At 40.0% G+C, this 7805-nt stretch overlaps 1 long non-coding RNA gene across 1 annotated transcript; it reads left to right on the top strand.

Annotated features, from left to right (window-relative positions):
- Positions 1-183: 183 nt before the first annotated feature.
- On the top strand, positions 184-7760 carry LOC148682089 (uncharacterized). The gene is made up of 2 exons (XR_015943052.1): positions 184-4046; positions 4227-7760. It is a non-coding gene; the product is annotated as an uncharacterized LOC148682089 (long non-coding RNA).
- Positions 7761-7805: the final 45 nt, after the last annotated feature.

The following is a 7805-nucleotide window of genomic DNA, read 5'->3' on the forward strand; positions in this document are numbered from 1 at the left end:
CTGTTAGCCATTGTATGGACCACTGCTTGCCTGACCATTTTAATAAACCTGCATGTGGATCCGCATCTCTGTTGTCAGTGTCACGTTTCTGGTTACAGATATACATCTGTGGACTCGTGCATGAGTGTACAAGCTTTTTGTGCCATGTTTGTTGTTCACTGTATCATGAGTGTGTTTTGTGTTGTATTTTTTTGGAGTTTTTTTTTCAGAGATTTTTAAAATATTTTTTAAATATATTTTTTAGTTTACGTGTAAGTTGTGACATTGCTTTATAAAAAATAAGTTTTGTTGTTCAATTTAATATATTTCTTGGAGTCCAACACATCAAGTGTTTTGTGTTTATCTTCCTTTTAATTTTTTTTTCTTAGATTGTTTCCTTAAACCATTTGGCATGATTGAGCTTAAATAGGCCTTTCATGAATTGCCCAGTTAGGACAAACATAAGTTGCTTACAGAGCCCACTTCAAGCCCATTTGGGCATCCACGGTTGAATCCTGGTGCAAGCCCACTTTAAACCTCTTTAGGCAGGTGGGGACCAAATGGGTCTGACATGAACTACACAGATAAGACCCTTACAGATCCCACCTAAAACCCATCTGGGCATCATGGCTGGCCCCTATGTGAATCCCAAGTGCAAGCCCATTTAAAACCCTTTAAGCAGGTGGGGTCCAATTGGGTCTTTCATGAATTGCCCGGTTAAGACACTCATAAGATTCTCATAGATCCCACTTAAAACCCATCTAGGCATCCACGGCTGGCCACCATGTAGATCCCGGGTGGAAACCCACTTAAAACCCCTTTGGGCAGGTGGGGCCCAAATGGGTTTGGCATGAATTGCCCAGTTAGGACTCATGCAGTACCATTACAGGTCCCACTTTTAGTACGTCTGGGCTTCCCCCGGCTGGCCCCAATGTGGTTCCCAGGTGCAAGCCCATAATGGGGCCCACATTTGACGCCCATGAAGCCCTCATTTGGGCCCCACATGTCATTGCTGGCTGGGACAGAGACAGAGATCAAGGCTGTCGTCATAGAGGCCATGAAGGAGTTGTCCGAATTTTGTCACAGAGGACGTTTCTGGGAGTTTGGAAAAATTTGTGACATATTGGACTCTACTAATCCTCTTGCCAAGTTTGTAACTCTGTTATGCTTCTCTGATTTGATGAATCTGGCTTCAAATTAAACATCTGCACATATTTAGACATAAATATAAATTATTGCTATTGTTTATTTGACCCTATTTATGATCCTTGTTTTAGGATGATTGCGGAGATGCAGTCAAGGGGGTTGATGATTAATAACTTACCTTCAGTCCTCCCAGAATCAGCTCTATCGACTACATCTTCTGTGCCTCAAAGCTCTGGAGAAGGTGCAGAAAGTCCATTGGAGCCTCCAAATGAGCCCTTATCTGACAAGAGCTCTGGAGAGTACTACCAGAGGTACAGTTTCAAATCGGCATTCCCAGAAATTAAATGTACACTGTGGAAATGATTTCTCTTTAATATACAAAGTCATTTTGCTCACCTGCTTTTCTATTTCAGCACTGGTGGACTGATGTTTACCTCTTCCGTGAGGGTGGAAGTGGTCAAAAAAGGCTTTTACAATAAGCACTCCATTGACCACTCCCTTCTAACAGGATTTAATAAGTACCTTTACATTGATCTAGGATATAAAAACAGCAAACAAGTAGTAAGTTCATTAACCACTTAAACTCTGCGTGCCCGGTACCAGGGACAAAATGACGTCATCAGGAGAATAACTATAGATTTAAGAGGTCTGCCTGCATCTATCAATAACACCATATGACCTACTGGGTGAAAGCTTAGAATGTCTATTTTCAACTATTACACGTCACTTTGATATTTGTTGTACTGTAAAGAAGTTATTTACACTTAATTTACAATTAATTTACACTATCTCAAGCCCCCACTATTTTGTACATTGTTCAGTATGCATATTTTTCACATCGCTAATATTAAACACAGATTGGCAAGTAATACATCAAATTAAAGCTCTTATTCCCAGTAATAATGATCCATTGCTATTTTTTATTAATTTACAATCACATATCCAACACTCTTTGAATGAATCAAAGTATAAACTTGTTTTTTGTAAACATACAAGAGAAATTATTGCTTATTTGCTCCGTGAGCTGCCAGATATAGCACAGATAGGTAAACAAGTTACATCATCTTTTACCTTAGGTTATCCTCTGCAAAATGAGTCCATTTTCAGCATTTCTGAGGAAGTGTGCATCAGTAAACCCCTGCTGTGTCTTGTAAGTGCCAAACGCAACAAATTAGGGTCATGATATTCCAAAATTTGGGAAAATGATAAATTTAACCTATCCAGATGTACTATATATCATTGCAAAGATGAGATTCTCGGCTTTACACTGATGTAGCCTTGATCAGCCATTCAGTGACTGAGATATTGCATGACGAATGGGAAGAGAGGTGTCCAAAACAAGAGTGCGTAAAAGCCACAGGTCAGACGCACAATACCTTAGCATGCAGACTCGTTCCAAATGGCTTCTAAAAAAGGAAAGGAACCTCAAAAAAAGTTTTTTGTTGGGGCAGAGGAAGTTTTGGAGGAATTAGATCGAGATGATTCAGACTCTGAAAGTGACTCAAGTTTTGTTACGATAAGGGAAGCTGCTTTTGTTGATGGAAAGGATTATGACCTGGACAAGTAAGTACATGTTTACCCAATCCAAATGTTTTAATATACATATTAATATATTATATACAATATATTTATTTGTATCATAATGTATTGTTCATGATCACGCTTGCTAGATGCCTTTTTTCCATTATCGCACACTGCGCCTCGTGCGCTGGCTTTTGTTGTTGTTTGTGTTCGTCACAACTGAAATAGCGAGAAACGAGTATCCAGATGTTTACTAGCTTATATTATATAAGCTAACACATGCATATAAACTATGTTTGTTTGCGTTGCAGTCGTAGTTTATCATATAGAGCATATATAGATAGAGACTGACTGACTGTTAATTAGGCTAGCACAAAGGAAAAGAAAAGGTGGCTGGGTCATGCCCTCGCCCTTGAGTTGATGTGGGTTGATGGCTGGCGAGTCATCTGGGCTTCTTTGGAGTGCCTTTGGCTAGGACGTGTCTTGAAGGCATCAGGTGATCACCTTCCTAGAGTCTGGATTTGTTGCTGTAAAAGCCCTTTGTGCATCTGTGATAGCTGCTCATATTCTGAAACATAGTATACAGGAATGAGAGAAAGTAATTCAACACCATTAATACCTTTTTTAAGACTCCACACATTTAAAGACCTTTAAACCGCTTTTCAACCAGAAATGCTGGCGAGATTTATCTTATAGAATATTTACTAAATATTAAATGTAAGAAATTAATCCAAACTAAAACATTCGTAAACGGAAAACATGTATATTAAAATCTAGCCGATTCGACAGGTTGTCACGTATAGAGCAGCAGAATAATGGTTGCAGTAAACAAGCAGCAAGCTGTCAAATCTTAGTAGAATTCTACTGATTACATAACTACCTAGTGTTCTGATATTCACAACTTGAATACAGTCAAACTTTAGCATACAATGATACCTTGTACAAAAATAAATTATTTATTACCTTCCAAAGGAATCTAAGATTTTCTAATACTTTAAAGGCCCCTAAACTTCTCTACATTGACTTATCAACTCCCAACACCCTCTAAGACCCCACAGATGCCCTGTGTATGACTGACTGGGAGAAGCCTGTGTGGCATAGAACTGCTATAAAGCATCTCTAAATCAGAATTGTGTTACTTTGTGTCATCTATAAATAGAGAAGGGTGTGTGTGTGTGGGGGGGGGGGGGGTGCAGAGGGAGAATAATGCGCGTCAGAGCAATTTTGCTGTTGCAGAGGTGCAATGGTAGTCAGCATTGGAGCATTATGAGTGATAAATATAGTCAATAGTGATATGAAGAGTAAATAAAAGAGGGGCTCAGCTATAGCGCCGCTGCAGTGGTGCTATGGGTGAATGTAACTTGGCAGGGCGTCTCCTCTACTGTTGCAGAGGTGCACTGGTAGTCAGAGTAGTATAGTCATGCATGTTCCCGTAAGAACGTAAAGTCCTGTCGTTAGTGATATGTAGAGGTGAGAGTGAATATAAGGTCGGCTTGAGCATCGCTGCAGTTGGGCTATATGGGATTGTAGCTCAGCTGAGCGTCTCTGCTGCTGCACAGGTGCAGTGGGTCAGTGTGGAGGCAATGTGTGCTCCTGCATAAGCATATGCTGCTGTATTTATGCAGGGGAGTGTGATGATACTGGTATAGCAAGCTTATATATGAGCTTGATTAGAGCATTGCTGCTACGGCAATTGAAATTTGGGTGACCCCTAAATGGGTCAGAGCTGGTGAATAAGAGTGAATGGAAGTAAGGAACAATTGGAGTTTGGAGGGAAAATTAAAGGAAGAGGGAAAGAGGCCTAGAAAATGCATGTAGGTGGAGGTCTGCTGGAGAGGATCAGCTGGGCTTCCCTGATAAGGTTTTACTCTCTTGAGGGTTTGAAATGGGTGTGTGTGTGTGTTTGGTGGTGGTGGGGGGGCGGAAGGGAGTTTTTCATCCTGCAAAGTTAGATCAGCTATGCTGTGGTATAATGTTGGATGAAATTTAAATGTTAGCTCAGAACATCTCAAAATCAAAGTCTAGAGTGAATATGGCATTAAGGGTGTGGGCTGAAGATGAATTTGCATACGTGAATCAGAAACATTTCCATTCAATAAATGTGCAAATAAAATATGATGCACAGACTTATTAATGATTCCTACTTGTCTTCTTCGTGATAAATAGTAGGCAAAATCTGATATGCAGTGGGGGAAAAGAAGGAAAATGAGTTCATCAGACGCTGGATTCGAACTGAGTTCATGCTCTTGCATTTTATGAGCTGCGCCACAGAGACTGTTAGGAGTACTGCAACATTTTACACATATAAATCACACTTTTCCTGTTTACTTCACTCAGTGCGATGTTCAGACCCAACTGTGTTAACCGCATCAGCTAAACTCTCCCACTCAATTTTTTTCTTCTTTTGTTATTAATTCCGGTGGACAAACAAATAACACCAAATAACACCATTTTTCTCCGGTCTACCTCCGAAAGGAGCACCTCTAATTCACATTCTGTTCAAAGTTTCTCTTTTCGCATGCTTTTGCCATTGCTTTTTCCTTTGGTTTTGCCAAAGTAGAGTCATTAGCATATTCAGGAGGCAGGGAGGGGTTTTGCGCTCGTGCATGTTGCGCTCAGTTTTACGTTCATTTGGATGTACAAAAGAATATGCGTGGGATTTAGCGTACGCAGTGTTTCATACTGAATTTCATACTTCTGAAAAATGTACACATTTACAGCTTTGTGCGTACGCAACGTTTTAGTATGATTTCCACGCAAGTCTTCGTACATGAGGCCCCTGATGTGCCAGCGTCTTGCGGGAATTCAGGCTCGATTGCAGGCGAGGCATCGGGTGAAGTTTTGAGGAGAGCGGGGTTCTGGCTGGAGGAGTTGTTGTTTGTTTGTTTGTTTTTCATGTCGGAAGGTTAAATGATGCTGAACCGTAGGTTAAATGCTGGAGCATTTGTAGTGGGAAGCATTCTTCCAAAACGAAGATAGAGCAATAAGGAGAAAGTGATCCATTTATATTAAGCTAGGATCACTCTGATTGGATTATTACTGATTACGGATGTGTGGCCAGCAGTGCTCAATCATATCACGTGCTCCTCTCGAAATTAGTTTATGAAACATCTCTTAAGCTGCATCGAATGAGCGAAACTCTGTAGACACTGATCAGACCTGTACGGTTTCTCTCCAGTGTGAATCCTCTATTGTGTTTTCAGATGTGTTAAGTGCTTAAACCTCTTGTCACATTGTAAACACTTGTACGGTCTCTCCAGTGTGAATCGTCTCGTGCAGTTAAAATTTTGGAGCTGTAATAAAAGTCTTCTCACACTCAAAGCACATATACTCTTTCACACCAGTGTGGATCTTCATGTGGTCATTAAAGTTTGCTGATTGGTTGAAACTCTTTCCACACTGACTAGATGTCAATTGTTTTTCTCCAGTGTGGGTCTTCATGCGTTTATTAAGGTCTGAGGAGTTGCTGAAACTCTTTCCACACCGAAGCTGCGGTCACATTAGAGTTTGAGCATGGAAAATTCTGTTGTACGGCACAGCAAAAAGGGGCGGGATTAAACAAGATTTTTAGACATTAAAAAGGTGAGCGTTTGGTCCATATTTTATATTTCTGTCCAGAGAAGTCATGTTTTAATCTTCGATAGGTCTCACACTGTCAAGTGATGTGATTTCGCAGGTCAGAGTTCACCAAGCTTGAACTTTGCAATGCAGTGAACTGCAAAACTGCACAAACTTGCATTTCCGGTCTGACGCATTTGTGTGCGTATGAATGGAAATCTATGGGGAGAAAAGTCCAGTGTGACCGTGGCTTAAGTGCAAGTGAATGGTTTCTCTACAGTACGGCTCATCATGTTTTAGGGAATCAACCTACATTTTAAGATCGATCAGGGTTTATTAGCTTATTTCAATGTACCGGATCTTAAAGATTTGAATCATTGATTTGACTCAATTGAGTCAGACTGAATCAGGTTAAAAGATTCACACTTTATTTACCATTTGTCCTGCAAATAGAAGTCATCGTATCTTACCAATCTTGTTAATATTATTTACGTGGCCAACGATAATAACATAACACAGTATTGAGTTAACTTTTAGCAAGGTAACAAGATCTACAGCTCGAGGCAATGACTTAGAAACACATAAACAAGAACACAGTTCTTACAAAATGAGAAAAAAAATTTATTGAGCTACACTACGATACATGAAACTAACTACGTAATAAGCAAACAACAAACAAACTCGCACACACAGAGGCAGGTTAGAGGATATAAAATGATTTGACAAACATCCTAAATTAATTCTAATACCTCTAACAAGATCTTAGAATAACACCTGAGAAACCACAAAAGCAGAGATATGGCTTATCTTTAACTGTTTACGATCAATCTGCACCAGATCAGTAAGAGACAACGTTTGTTTGTTACTTGCACTTTTGCTGAAGATGAATCTCCCTCGCCAGCTGGCCTTGGGGAAACACGGTGCTCCTGATTGGCTGGTGGCTTCTGTGACGTCCTTGGAATTCCCCCGCTCGTGGGTGGGTAGTTCTGGGTTACTGAGGTGACGGACTGCTGAAAGTCGGTTTGCGGAAGTTCGTGCGGTTTCAAAGCAAAGTTTCTTTGTTGCAGGGTGTTTTTAAGTGACCTGGTCTGATCCATCCCTATGACACTGTCTGCCAATGAGCAGTTGCCATGAAGGGCGGGGCCACACCGCGTGCCCACGTAGAAAAGGTCAATCATTAACAGACTGCATGTAGATTTTACATGGTAAAACTCTTGCAAGATTGAAACTATCTTACATCAAATGTTACAAGACAAATACTGTTTGTACTACTAGTTCTCATTTACACCAACATAGGGCTGGGCGATTTGGCAAAAAAAAAATCTAGGTTTTTTTATAAAGTTTGACCGATTCACGATTTCGATTTTTTTTTTTTATTGTGTTACTAGCCTTCTCAAAACATTACAACAACATGACTGAAGTAACACTCTCTTTAAAAGTAACTTTAACCATCTGGTTAAGGAACATTGTATTTTTAATGGCCATGTCATACAAAAATCGGTCAAGGTGTAAATAAATGTTAAACAAATTAACGAGTTAAATAGGGTTGCTGACGATTTAAATAAGAAATATTTGTGTAAATATTGTTTTTGCAGGAATAC

The sequence above is a fragment of the Danio rerio genome, chromosome 4 (genome assembly GCF_052040795.2).
Source record: "Danio rerio strain M-AB ecotype USA chromosome 4, GRCz13ab, whole genome shotgun sequence".
NCBI classification, from domain to species: domain Eukaryota; kingdom Metazoa; phylum Chordata; class Actinopteri; order Cypriniformes; family Danionidae; genus Danio; species Danio rerio.